Here is a 14,447-nt window from a genome sequence, read left to right as displayed (position 1 = left end):
TTGTATCGTCTCGGCTCAGTACATAGACAATCACTTTCGGAGAAAGGACTTATAGGTAGGAAAGTTTTAGCTTGAGGTATATTTGGGTACCCTCGCCTTTTCAGTTGCCAAAACTATAAGTCATGATTTATAGTCTACTTATAGATAAGTCTCGCATTAGGATAGAAAGTGTAGTTGAGCATTAAGACTTCACGACGTTCATCGATTAAAGACGAAAAATTACTAAGGGGAGCTTTTGGAACTTCATCAACAAAAGGTATGTGGAGACTTGAACTCATCTATTACCCAAAAGTCTATCTACTATATCTCCTATTTGAGACAAAAATCGCATAGCTATATATATAGACTTCAATTATACACATTTGATAATTCGAGCTGAGTTTAACTCGCTTACATATTTCTCGAACTATGTGTTGGTAAGCTTTCACTTTAATCAATTTCATCTTATATTCTTGATGAAAGTCAAAATATGATCATGTGAAAATCACCTGGTAACATCTTACATGATTTATGTGAGATAGTCATTTGATGTAGACTCAGAATATTTCGTATTGATCATTCGAACACTTGAAAATTGCTTTGAAGCTAATAGTTTGTGTGAGACAACTATTGTCGTCTTCTAAGAACATTTCAATGATTGCAATGGGAGTTTAGAACACTTAATCATAATTGGATTATGTGCACAATATGTGTACTTGCATATGTGTTCATCCAAGACCAGAATGTAGTATGCATACCCGTACGCGTACTGGCGAAGTCAGTTGAAGTCCGGGTACTATAGTATGCATACCAGTACGATTATTGTATTTAACTTAAAGTTGGGAGTGTACGACAGTATGCGTGCCGTTTGCATACTGGCAAACACAGTCCAAGTCCGGCTACTTAGGTATGCGTACCCGTTTGCATACTTGAGTGGGTTATGTTCTAAAATCGGTTTGTTCATTAAACTAATAAATTTATATATTAAGGAATGCAATCTTTGGCGAACCGTGGCTATAATGTTCATGAATTGATTCAGGTGAATCAAAATCGATTTTGCTTCATTGTGTCTTATATACTTTTATGAGAATATAAACAATTGAACAACTCTAGAACTAGTTTCATTTGAGTCATTTGAACTAGTTATGGTTAAGATGAATAAGGTTGATATGAAAGTATTCATATGGATAACTTCGGTTAACTATTGTTGAGCCAACAAAGGTGTACATGTTTAGGTACGATTACTCATATCTAAATGAAGTCATTTTTCATTTGCGTGTAACAAGCTAAGTTTGATATAACCGTTGAAAGATATTAGCTTGAGTCTAATCAGGTTTTCATATAACGGTGAATATTGAATACTTTGTTACCAAGGTAACATTGATTGCAAACCCTGATTTAAAGACTATATAAAGGAGAACTCTGGAAAATGGGAAACCTAATCCACACACCTCTTGTGTGATACTAGTTGCGACTTTTGTCGATTCTCTTTTAACCCTAGGTTTTTCTAAAACCCTATAGGTTAACGACTTGAAGACTTCATTGGGATTGTGAATCCGGACCCAACTATTTTCTGTAGTTGCATGTTCTGATCTTGCTGTTTTCTATCGTGATTACGTACTATCTTCTCTAATATTTGCTAGAGATTTAATCTCCAATAGGCAAGATAAAAACTAGTCACAAACATCTTCGTCTCATCGTTTGTGATTCCACAATATCTTGTTTCTCCACCATACGATTAAGATTATTGTGAGGTGATTGATATTTCTAGGTTGTTCTTCGGGAATATAAGTCTGGTATATCAATTAGTTCTCGTTCACCTTGATTTATCAAAATACATAACAAAACTCATAGGTATATCTGTGGGAGAGAGATTTATCTATTCAATTGACTTTTCTGTGTGAGACAGATTGGTTTGTCAAGTCTTTGACTTTGGTTTGTGGAAACTCTTAGTTGTGGGTGAGATAAGCTAAGGGAATCAAATGCATCGAGTCATGCTGGGATTCAGAGACGTAAGGAGCACAACTGTACCTTAGAGCTCAACTACATTCCAGTCCGTAGTTAACTTGGAGTAGGCTAGTGTCTGTAGCGACTTAATACAGTGTGGTGTTCAAATATGTACTAGGTCCCGGGGTTTTTCTGCATTTGCGGCTTCCTCGTTAACAAAACTTCTGGTGTCAGTGTTATTTCTTTTTCGCATTATATTTGTTCATATAATTGAAATATCATAGTTTGTGCGTAAGTTCAATCAATTGTGAATCCAACCTTTGGTTGTTGATTAAATTGATTGACACTTGGATATTGGTTTTTGATACCGTCCAAGTTATTTTTTATATTCAACCAGGCTCGCAAATTCCTATTTGTTTGATTGCAGATTGAATTGACAAATAGAGGTATCACTTTTTGATATACTTTTCTTAAGATTGAGTCTGACTGTCTAGTTGATTCTCTTGAAAGTATATTGTAGTTAGTCCATACAGATTGCTAAAAGAAATATTGGGTGTGGTTATTAGACCCCCGCTTTTTCAATTGGTATCAGAGTAGGAAAACACCTTTAAGACCTTATAAGTCTGTGTTTGTGGCGATCTGACTCTATGGACATAATTTTTATCCCTATAAACGTACCACCAGTCTTCGGTGGCTCGAGTTACTTATGGTGGAAAATTTTTATGCGTGTTTTTTTCAAGCGTGAGATTTTCAATCATGGGTTTATGTTGTTAATGGCTATTTTCCTCCGGCTGTTACAGTAGGCGATGTAACTTTTCAAAAGGATATCGGTGATTATGATTTTCTCTAGATTCTTGGTGCAAAGCAAAATTCTGACGGATTGAATGCGATCATCCATGCCATTACCCCACACCATGTGACTACGTGCACTCGGTTTAAAGATGCGTGGGATATCTTAGAAACCGTATTTGAAGGGAATACCCGTGGAAAAGAAGCTAGGCTTCAAAACCTAAATTCTGATTGGGAAAACCTTCGTATGGCAGATGAAGATTCATTTGATGAGTTTAATCACAAAGTGTATGAAATTGTTAATGCATCTTTTGCATTGGGTAAGACTATTCCTGAAAAGGACATTGTGATAAAAATTCTCAGATCACTGCCATCTAGATATGAATCTAAGAAACATGCCATCGTTGAAGGAAATAACCTTGATGCTCTTTCCAGAAATACTCTCGTTGGGAAGTTAAAGATATTTGGTCATGAGCATGTATCCAAATCTGGAAAGGATATTGCTTTTAAAGAATAAAAGAATACTAAATTACTTGATAAAAGTAAAAGTGTTGGCATCTCTGAAGATGATCCTTCTGAGACTGATTCATCAGAAGAATATCTTGACAAGTCAGTCTCCTTGATCATAAGAAAGTTTAGAGATCTTCTTTTGAAGAGAAGTAAACGATTCACTAGAGATAAACCTAAGTCATCAGTTAAACCTCATAATCGTGTTCGCTCTAAAAACAGGGATACTGACGATACTAATGACAAGGATATGTCACAGTGCTTCAAGTGTAAAGGTTTTGGTCATTTTGCAAATGAGTGTCTAAATCGTAGAAAATACACTGGAAACAAAGGTCTTGCTGCAACTCTTGATGAAATGTCTGATCACTATGATTCTAATGAAGACGAAATATCAAGTGTTGCACTCCTCTGTAAAAATATTGATTTTGATAATTGTAGCAATACGTACATCAATCTCGATATTCTTCGAGGAGAAACTTCAACCACCTTGAAGGATAAAATGGAATTCTCTTTGTCTACTGGAAATTCTGTTTCTAATTTTTCAGGTTCTACCATTTGTCTAGCAGCCTGCACAACCATGACGTCTGAACCATCCTCCATATTGACATGTTCTTATTGTACTCTCAAGGGTCATGAACTCTCCAAATGTTTCAAGTACAAACATAAGATAAAATATGTCAAAAAACTTCAACGAAGAGCAAATAGATTAGCAAACAAGCTCAAACTTGTTCAGAAGTCGTCTGAGGCATGTAATCTCATCTCTTCCCCGACGAAGTTAATTTCCAAGTAAAAATTAGACCACTAGAGAAAATAATACGGTCTAAACTGTCTGTGAAACAGGGTTCTAAGAATTCCATTCAAGAAGGTTATGGTGGACAGATTATTGTTCACCTCAGCACAACTTAAATGTGTTGGTTGGGTATCTTGTCTCATGTGCCTGGTTCAAAAGAGACAAGGGTTTGCGCACTTCAGGCTTAAGGAAAGGAGAAAAAGAATTTTGTTGTTTTGTTTTTTCTTTTTGGTCTAGGTTTCACCAATTTGGAATTCTTCAATCTTTTCATATCTAATTGATATTGAAAGGACTTTACTTTGTTTGATCAATAAAAGAGGGTTAAAATCGACAATTATGCCTTTTTAGAGTTGTGAGTTGTGCGTACGTGAATCCTTTTAGTTTATAAAGGTTTTGTAACCCTATATTCTTTTTTCCTTCTCTGAAAACTCTTTTTATCACAAGATTACTTGTTGAGTCTGATTTGTGAATTCCTCTCACAATCTCATATTGGTATGGAGAATGCAAGCATTGTGTCTTATGGTGGAAAAGATGTTAATATGATTGTTAAGCCATCAATCATGAAGGAAAAAGATAAATATATTGTACCTTCAACTTTGAAAAGAAAAAGGAGGAATGTGAGGAAACCAAGAGTTGAAGGAAACAAGAAAGGAGATTCAGCAAATAAAAGTTATTGTTTTGAGAACTCTCGAAATTCATAAGGCCCTGTTTCGACATCAGTCTAGAAGGTTTGTTGGAATTGACTCCTTTCTTCATGAACCTTATGTTCCTATGGCTGTTGACGACAAGGAGTTCGGGGACGATAAATAATTTCTTAGAGGCCTTAATGTCTAGGAAACTTCTTACGAGAATTTATCTTGTGTTTTAAGAAGGATAACTAGGGTTTGGAATAGACATTATTGTGAGTACACACAGCTATTGCCAACGATTTTCATCTTGCAATGTTTTAGATTTATTTATTTGAATTTTAAAGTTTATTTGGAAGATGATTTTGCAGCATTAATCTTTATGGTTTTATATATTGCAACTTGTTATGGGATATGTGTGTTTGCATCCGTGAACTGTGATTGTCCCATATAAGCTCAAAAGTTAAGTCTATCATATGTCATTATGCAAATATTGATAAAAGATAGAATGAGCTTTTGACAACAAAAGTTAAGCCTATTATGTCATTATGCAAATATTGATGGAAGATAGGATGAACTTTTGTTTACAGAAATTAATTCTATTACATGTCTTTATGCAAATATTCATGAAAAATAGAATTAATCTTTAAATATTCCACAGTATTGGTCTTTCCCTGATCCACGTCTTTGTGTAAAGTACCGTGCGGCTCCGTAAGTTCTCTTATGTGAGCATTTCCGATTAAATTAATCATGGGTTCTCTTGTGGTTAATTTAATTGAGTATTTTGGATACAAATTCATGTTTCATGTGATTTGTCAATGTCCAAAGAAATCCTTCTTTTCTTGTAAAAGTAAGGTCGCTCTTGTTGTTCTTTCGGGAATGACATTTTATGGGGGAGAGTTCTTTATTGAACTTATGCTTAATTGCCAAACCTTTGTGGGGAGTGCAGCTGTGGAATATTATAGGAGCTTTCTTGTATCTTTATAAACTCCTTGATGAATACAATAGTTTCGACTATGTGAAATCATCGAAACAAAGTTGATATGTTCTCCTTTAGTCATGAAGTATATCTATGAGAATTTCATTATGATCCCACTAGTTTTCGTACCTTTGCCAATTTATATTGACAAAAAGGGGGAGAAATTAATGTGTAGTTCACACAACAAATACATATGGTTTATGGATCATTATGTAAGGGGGAGTGGTTTTCATGTGAGAAGAAGTATTGACTAAGGGGGGGTGATACATATCACCATAGTATTGTTGTCAAAGTTGTGATACAATTAGACTTTGATGTTGTGTAATAATACTATGACACTGTATAACAATGATTGAGAGATACTATTATCTCATTGTTATAGATACGGATCTTAAACAACTATGATGCTGAGTTGAACACATTCAAAATCACTGGAATACTTGGAAGTGACGAAGATTTCGAGTAATGTAAAAGAACCAAGGAAATCAAGCATCTGAATTGAGAGCTACAAATTTATTTACTTTGTATTATATATATATTTATAGTTTTGTCACTAAAATTGACAAAAGGGGAGATTGTTAGTTTTGTTGTCAAGTTTAGTTGCCAAAACTATAAGTCTTGATTTCTAGCCTACTTATAGCTAAGTCTCGGATTAGGATAGAAAGTGTAGTTGAGCATTAGACTTCACGACGTTCATCGATTGAAGACGAAGAACTACTAAGGGGATCTTGTGGAACATCATCAACAAAAGGTGTGTGGATACTTGAACTCATCTATCACTCAATAGTCTATCTACTCTATCTCCTATTTGAGAAAAAGTCGTATAACTATATAGACTTCGATTATACACATTTGATATTTCGAGCTGAGTTTAACTCGCTTACATCTTCCTCGAAATATGTGTTGGTAAGCTTTCGCTTTAACCAAATTCATCTTATATTCTTGATGAAAGTCAAAAGATGATCATGTGAAAATCACCTGGTAACATCTTACATGATTTGTGTAAGACAGTCATTTGATGTAGACTCAGAATGTTTCATATTGATCATTCGATCACTTGAAAATTGCTTTGAAGCTAATAGTTTGTGTGAGACAGATATTATCATCTTCTAAGAATATTTCAATGATTGAAATTGGAGTTTGGATTATGTGCACAGTATGCATACTTGCATATGTGTTGATCCAAGACCGGAATGTAGTATGCATACCCCTATGCATATTGGCGAGGTCAGGTAAAGTCCGGGAGCTAAAGTATGCGTACCAGTACGCATACTGGCGAAGTCAGTTGAAGTCCAGGTACTATATTATGCGTACCAGTACGTGTACTGGATTCAACTGAAACTTGGAAGTCTACGACAGTATGCGTACCCGTTTGCATACTGGCGAACACAGTCCAAGTCCGGCTACTTAGGTATGCGTACCCGTTTGCATACTTGAGTGGGTTATGTTCTAAAATCGGTTTGTTCATGAACTAATACATTTATATATTAAGGAATGCAATCTTTTGCAAACCGTGGCTATAATGTTCATGAATTGATTCGAGTGAATCAAAATCGATTTTGCTTCAATTGTGTCTTGTATACTTCTATGAGAATATAAACAATTGAAAAACTCTAGAACTAATTTCATTTGAGTCATTTGAACTAGTTATGGTTAAGATGAATAAGGTTTATATGAAAGTATTCATATGGATAAATTCGGTTAACTATTGTTGAGCCAACGAAGGTGTACACGTTTAGGCACGGTTACTCATATCTAAATGAATCTACTTTTCATTTGTGTGTAACAAGCTAAGTTTGATCCAACTGTTAAAAGATATTAGCTTGAGTCTAATCAGGTTTTCATCTAACAGTGAATATTGATTGCTTTGTTACCAAGGTAACATTGATTGCAAACCTTGATTTGAAGACTATATAAAGGGGAACTCTAGCAACTGGGAAACCTAATCCCCACACCTTTTGTATGATATTAGTTGCGACTAGAGTCGATTCTCTTTTAACCTTAGATTTTCTAAAACCCTGTTGGTTAACGACTTGAAGACTTTATTGGGATTATGAAACCAGACCCAACTATTTTTTGTAGTTGTCTGTTCTGATATTGTTGTTTTCTATCGTGACTGAGTACTATCTTCTCTAAGATTTACTCGAGATTTAATCTCCGATAAGCAAGATAAAAAGTAGTCACAAACATCTTCGTCTCATCGTTTGTGATTCCACAATATCTTGTTTCGTTACCATACGATTAAGATTATTATGAGGTGATTGATGCTACCTCCGTTCCATTTTACTTGATGTTGTAGAGTTTTTCACGTAGATTAAGAAACAACAAAGAAAATAATTTTTTCCAATTCTATCCATATTAATAGCTTCCTAAGAATTTAAATTACCTATTTTTTAGTTTATAGATTTAATATAAATTACAAATCCCGTTGTAATTTACTTGGGATAAACCTAATATTCCTCCATTGAATAATTTAAAAATTGGATTAATTATATGTCTACTGATTACAATGGGAATTGATGTTATGGTGTGATTCCAAAGCAAGGGCAAATCAGTGAGAATTTGGGAAAAATATTTAAACTCCCATCTATTTTGAAACGCAAAAAAAACCCTAAAACATCAAGTAAAACGGAACGGAGGGAGTATTTCTAAGCTGTTTTTCGGGAATATAAGTCTGGTATATCAATTGGTTCTTGTTCACCTTGATTTATCAAAATACATAACAAAACTCATAGTTTATATCTGTGGGAGGCAGATTTATCTATTCAATAGACTTTTCGGTGTGAGACAGATTGGTTTATCAAGTCTTCGACTTTGGGTCGTAGCAACTCTTAGTTGTGGGTGAGATCAACTAAGGGAATCAAGTGCGTAGAGTTCTGCTAGGATTCAGAGACGTAAGGAGCGCAACTGTACCTTGATCTGTGTGAGATTGGTTAGGGATCAATTACATTCCAGTTTGAAGTTAACTTGGAATAGGCTAGTGTCTGTAGCGGCTTAATACAATATGGTGTTAAAATCTGGACTAGGTACCTGGGTTTTTATGCATTTGCGGTTTCCTCGTTAACAAAACTTCTAGTGCCTGTGTTATTCCTTTTCCGCATTATGTTTGTTTATATAATTGAAATATCACAGGTTGTGGGTAAGTTTAATCAATTGTGAATCCAACCTTTGGTTGTTGATTAAATTGATTGATACTTGGATATTAGTTTTTGATACCGTCCAAGTTATTTTTTATATTCAATCAGGCTCGCAAATTCCTATTTGTTTGATTGTAAATTGAATTGAGAAATAAAGGTATAACTCTTTGATATACTTTTCTTAAGATTGAGTTTGAGTGTCTAGTTGATTACCTTGAAAGTATATTGGAGTTAGTCCATACAGATTGCTAAACGAAATATTGGGTGTGGTTGTTAGACCCATGTTTTTTCACTTATAACTATTAGTTAAGTCGTTAGTATTAATTCTTTGTAGATTTAAGACCAGATATATGTTATACGTAAATTTTTGATAAAAAAAATGTAGGAAAACTTACATATTGCGTTGGAGTCGTGGGTACTAGTAGAGTAGTCCTCGTCAGATGCCATCTCGGCGAAATAGGGATACCAACTCGTCATCCGATAGTAGAAAACACTCAGCCATGTGTGACGGCGTCATCCAATAGCAAGGTTGTTGAAGTACGAGCTAATAATAGTAAGATATAGTAGTAGTAGCAGTTCCTCCCTTTTGGCGCTAGCAGCTCCGGTACCAGTAATTAATCGGCAAAATTGGCGGGAGACAGGCAATAACAGGTAGTTGTAGACAAGAGACAGAACACCAGTGACAATAAGGTGATTACACAAGTTGTAGATGGTAGCAGCAAGGAGTAAGGCAGAGTCAGGAGAAGCTGGTGATGGACTCCGATAGTTTTCTTGATGTAGACAAAAATATTGTAGTTAGATTGAACCTCCTTGGTGGTCATAGTAGTGAAGCAAAGAAAAAAAAATGTTTGGTGAGTGTTCCACTCACGGTGTTTGTTGATTGTGTGAGTTTTTTACTAATGATTTCCACTAGCAAGCATTAATAATCCTTTCAGCTTCTTTGTTATACTTCTTTCATGTTGCAGCCGTGGTAATTTGTATCTTTAACAGTCACTAGGTGTCAGACCAAGCTGGCCATACACTAGAGGCATGCTTGGCCGTTCATGGTTGGACGTATGAGGACACTGGTAGTAGAGTTGAATTGGAAATCTGTATGTTGCGGAACTCGGTGATCCAGTTTATTCTGATTACCCATGTCGAAAATTTGGTTGAAACATTCCAGTTTAGTGATGCCTTCTTGGTGTTTCTGAAGTAGGTAATAGCAGCAGGGGTGCAGTCTTTATCTTAACTTTGGAGGTCTTATGCTGGAACTTTCAGATATTGTTTGATTGATGAATATCCTTAGATACTTTTAGTATCTCTGACCATGATTCAAGGAGTGATAACTTACATTCGTCGAAATACTAAATGGAGTGGTTGTTCACTCAACCACTTAGATAAGGTTGGATTGATCTTTCCAACAAGATCAAGTCCTCAGGTGTGAAATGCTAAAAGAGCTTACTGACTAAGTAAAGACATGTTGAACTTCCCATCAATGATATGTCTTTTTTAATAATTAATCTTTCGGAGAGGGTGGCTCTTTAACGTATTGGGGCAGTGAAGTCTCATGTCAACGTCAATCCCCAACTGTAGCTCACTTGGGATCCATAACTAGGATAGAATGAAATGAATTTATGAAGCAATTAGGCTTCTAACCACTTGATTATGTTACATAGGACAAGGGAGATATATCAGGGTGTTATTATATTTTATTGTTAGTTGTTGCTGACACACTAGGGATAGAGAAAGAACTTGAAAATAAGTTAGAGTGGAAGTTGGTGAGGTATCAAGTGTTTGAGTTGTTAAGAATGGTGAGATGGATGCCTGCTTTGTACTTCATAGATGGTTGAGCACCGAATTGTTTGTTGATGAGATGAGATATTTTTCTTTAGTTTGATTCTTTGGTTTGAACGAGTAGATAATTTCCAAATAAATTATGAAAATTTTAAAAATAATGGTTTTTGAATTACTTGAGATTTTGATTGCTGAACACTGTGAATATTGCATAATTACAAAGAATTGGGAAAATAATTGGACATAGTTAGTAAGATAACTAGACATTAAAGGCTTTGAGCCACTTTCCATGTATCATCACTTCTATTGGATTGTTACCCACGGTGACTAACTTGTAGTATCCACCAAATATAGTTTTAGTAATTGTATATGGCCCTTCACAGTCGTAAGAAAGACTTGGGCGACTGATTGAGTTTGGTTGCTTTCATTACAGAATCTCCAACATGAAATACGTTGGGCTCCGTATACATGACTCTTCATTCTTCTCTGAAGTATCATCTCAAGTGTGTTCATATGGGAAGAAACCGATTGAGTTACATACGTTTTTCATCTACATATTTTGTATTCAGAGACAATTCCTTTTCATTTAATAAATGCTCAAAAGGAACAACTTCCCATTCACATCTTCTAGTTGTAATATAGTTAACTTTATTAGTATCATCAAGTCCCCAAGCATGAGAGGAATGAGGTATGCTTATAGATAAATGAGTATGATGAGTGATACCTTCTTGATCACGGTACTTCTCAACATATGATTTTTATACTTTCCCAGGCTCCTGCTGCACTGTCATAGAATTTTGAGATTCTTATGAATGCAAGAGAGGGTTATCTACCACAATTTCTATGATAAGTACAGATTTGTATGCTTGAAAAAAGTGTGTTAATGGAAATGTCTGGTATGCAGCCATCCTGTGGTCATGTTGCAATGGGGGTCCCAAATTCATGTCATAACTTGGATCTTCCTTGATTATGTGAATTTTGGTTGTAGTATCAGAACACATCTTTAGTTACTTCAATATGATGTAACCATAATCATTATATGGGTTTCCCTTCAAGATCCTAGATTGCTATTGGAACATGGACAACCTCACAACGAGTTATTCCTACGGCTCCGAGTGTCTTGACAAGGATGATGTTGACATCAATGCATGCATCGATTAATGTCTCACTGTCTGTATCTTCGATAAAAGTGGTGGTGAGCAGTCACACTTCTATTTGTATTTACCCATCTGAGCAATTCCAGGGCGTATTTCAATTTCATCAGGAAAAAACAACCATCTGCCAGACACAACATGAGAGTGGTGAAGATGTCTTTGCGCCGCGCCTTTGAGAAGTAGAGAAGTTCACATATGTGTTCCATCAAGGGTCAGACTGCTTGATTGGTAGGTTCTCCAGACATGGTGAAACTCCTTCCAGGGAGGGGATATATGTACCCCTTCAGTCCGCATGAGGAATTTTATGGAACCATTTTTTTTTTTGATATATGTTTCAGGCTATTGCAATCACTTGTGAAATGGTTAACGAATATGTGAAAATGACAATGTTTGGGATCTGCCATTTCTTGTTTTGTTGGTGGACATTGAACAAGAGGTAGCTTGATATCGTCATCTTGTTCCCATACTTTAAGGAGTTCGATCACCTCTTCCATATTTAGGAAAAGGAAAGTCTGGAAAAGTTAGAGTTTCACTTGTTTGTTGATGTTGAGCACTGCTTGATTGGTCCTCCTGGGTGGTCGAACTTCTTGTGGTGCTGGTGCTGCATGCTTGGGTTGTTTCTCTTGTGCCGAAGCTTTAATTTTGCCTTCTTCGGTCATAACACTCACATACGGTTGAATGTTATACTGCTTATTGACAAGACGTCTGTTCCACGAGTCTCACGTGTTTCTTCATTTCTGACAGGTTTGGTTCTGTCCAACAAGGCAGGTCCTGTTGTAGCCAATCGTTTGGCAGCTTCATGAAGTTCTGAGAACGTCTGGAAGTGCAAATTTTATAGTAAAGCACGATAGACATGTATCATGCCATTCAAGGTTGTGAAATCGTAAATCATAACGTGAATCGTTTTCGTATTTTAAGGAATCGAATCGTATAATGAATCGTGAATCGTAGATTCACATTCACTTTTACACATACCTTGAAAATTGATAATATGATTATACTTCTGTAAATAACACTGTTTTTTACGGTATGTATAAGTAATTTTCAACTAAAATTAGTACAAAATAAAAAAAAAATAGATGCACTTATGAACAAATAAAAAAAATCTGGGTGCAGTGGCTCAGTACTCAACTACTACTGAGCTATACAAGGTGCAGCCGCGCATGCAACTATAAATTTAATCCTTTTTATCACACATTTGTATTCGATGGGGTCCATAAGCAAAAGATATCTACGTAAACATGGGATCCATAAGCAATAAAATAACACATTAGTTATTTTTCGTAGAAATCTAGCTAGTTGATGGGGTCCATGGGGCAAAGAAGTACGGGAGACGATTATTAGCGCCTTGTTTTATGGGACAACTGATTAAAAGTCAAAATAGCATATTTATAATGGAATAAATACGATTCTTATGTGGATACGATTGAAGGTTCCGATGTGAAGCGAATTAGAATTTTTTGGAGCGAATCGTGCGACTTTTAAAACCATGATGCCATTAATGCACATTTCCACCAATTGTAGTTCAGTTACATTTGGGTCATGACAATCTAGTGCTTGAATCCTGAACCGCTTCACATAATCGTTAGGATGGTCGTTGTTCCATTGAAACATCCTTCCTAAGTCTGACAAGGTGATTTGCTCAGACACAAAAAAGTATTTTATGTAAAAAAATGTTCATCACTTTGCACCAACTGACAATGTTGTTTGGTGCAATATTGTGATACCACGTATATGCTCCCTTGGTGAAGGATTTCGAAAATTCCTTAAGGCGGAGCACGTGGTTGTACTCATGTTCCCCTAATATTGACTACAAAAAACTTGAGATATCACAAGCATTTCCAGTTCCATCACATAGTAAAATGGAGGAGATGAGTATCCCCTAAGAAGAGGAATTTTCTGCACTTTAGGAGGGTAAGGAGGCTGATGTCGATGGACGACAGTTGAGCCTTCATTTCCTCAATTTTGGAGAAGTCGCTCCAAACCTTCACGTGTGATTAAGTTAGATTGTTAATTTCTTGCCCGTTAACGACCAATAGTTACATGAACTTCTTCACCTCCTTGAGTGCGGCCCCTTGAAGTACTAGCATCAACAACCAATATGAAAGTGCTTCTTGCTTGTTCTGTTTCATGCTGACACAGTTCTAGTGATAGTTGTCCTGCCATGGTCTTGAGATAGGTAAGCACCTCTTTCTGAGTATTAGCCATGTCTCGAGTCTAAACAAGAACCTCTTTCCTCTGCATCAAATCAGGTAAAGTGGGCGAAACCTGATTAATTCTACCTTCTTCAGCATTTTGGCCAGAAGGAGGAGTGTTGGTAGCGTCGGCCTTTGTAGCAGGAGGAGTGACATCAGTAATAGCATCACTAGTGGTAGCAATGGTTTTAAATCATTTCGATTGTTGCAAAATAGTGATTTCAAGTCATTTTTAAGATCAGAAACGGTTGAATGTATAAGTCTAACATATCGTTATCAGTTCAAATCGATTATAACTAAGAATTGTTCGATTTTCAAATCGATTTCTGATTTATTCTTACTGTTTTATATATTACGTGAAAAATGTAGCGGAGTAACTTAATTGACAATTCGGGTACCATTAGTATATTTAAGCATGTAAAGGAATAACTCCCTCTTGAAAAAAACCAAGAAAAAACTAGCTTTCCTCGTCCCGTTACGTAAGTGCAACCGAGATCGGAAACGAACTAGACAAGTTAGTTAAAGTTAAACCACGTACAAGTTAGTTAAAGTTAAACTCTATTGCGTACGG

This window comes from Papaver somniferum, chromosome 2, assembly GCF_003573695.1.
Source record: "Papaver somniferum cultivar HN1 chromosome 2, ASM357369v1, whole genome shotgun sequence".
NCBI classification, from domain to species: domain Eukaryota; kingdom Viridiplantae; phylum Streptophyta; class Magnoliopsida; order Ranunculales; family Papaveraceae; genus Papaver; species Papaver somniferum.
Note: the sequence above shows the minus strand (reverse complement) of the source record.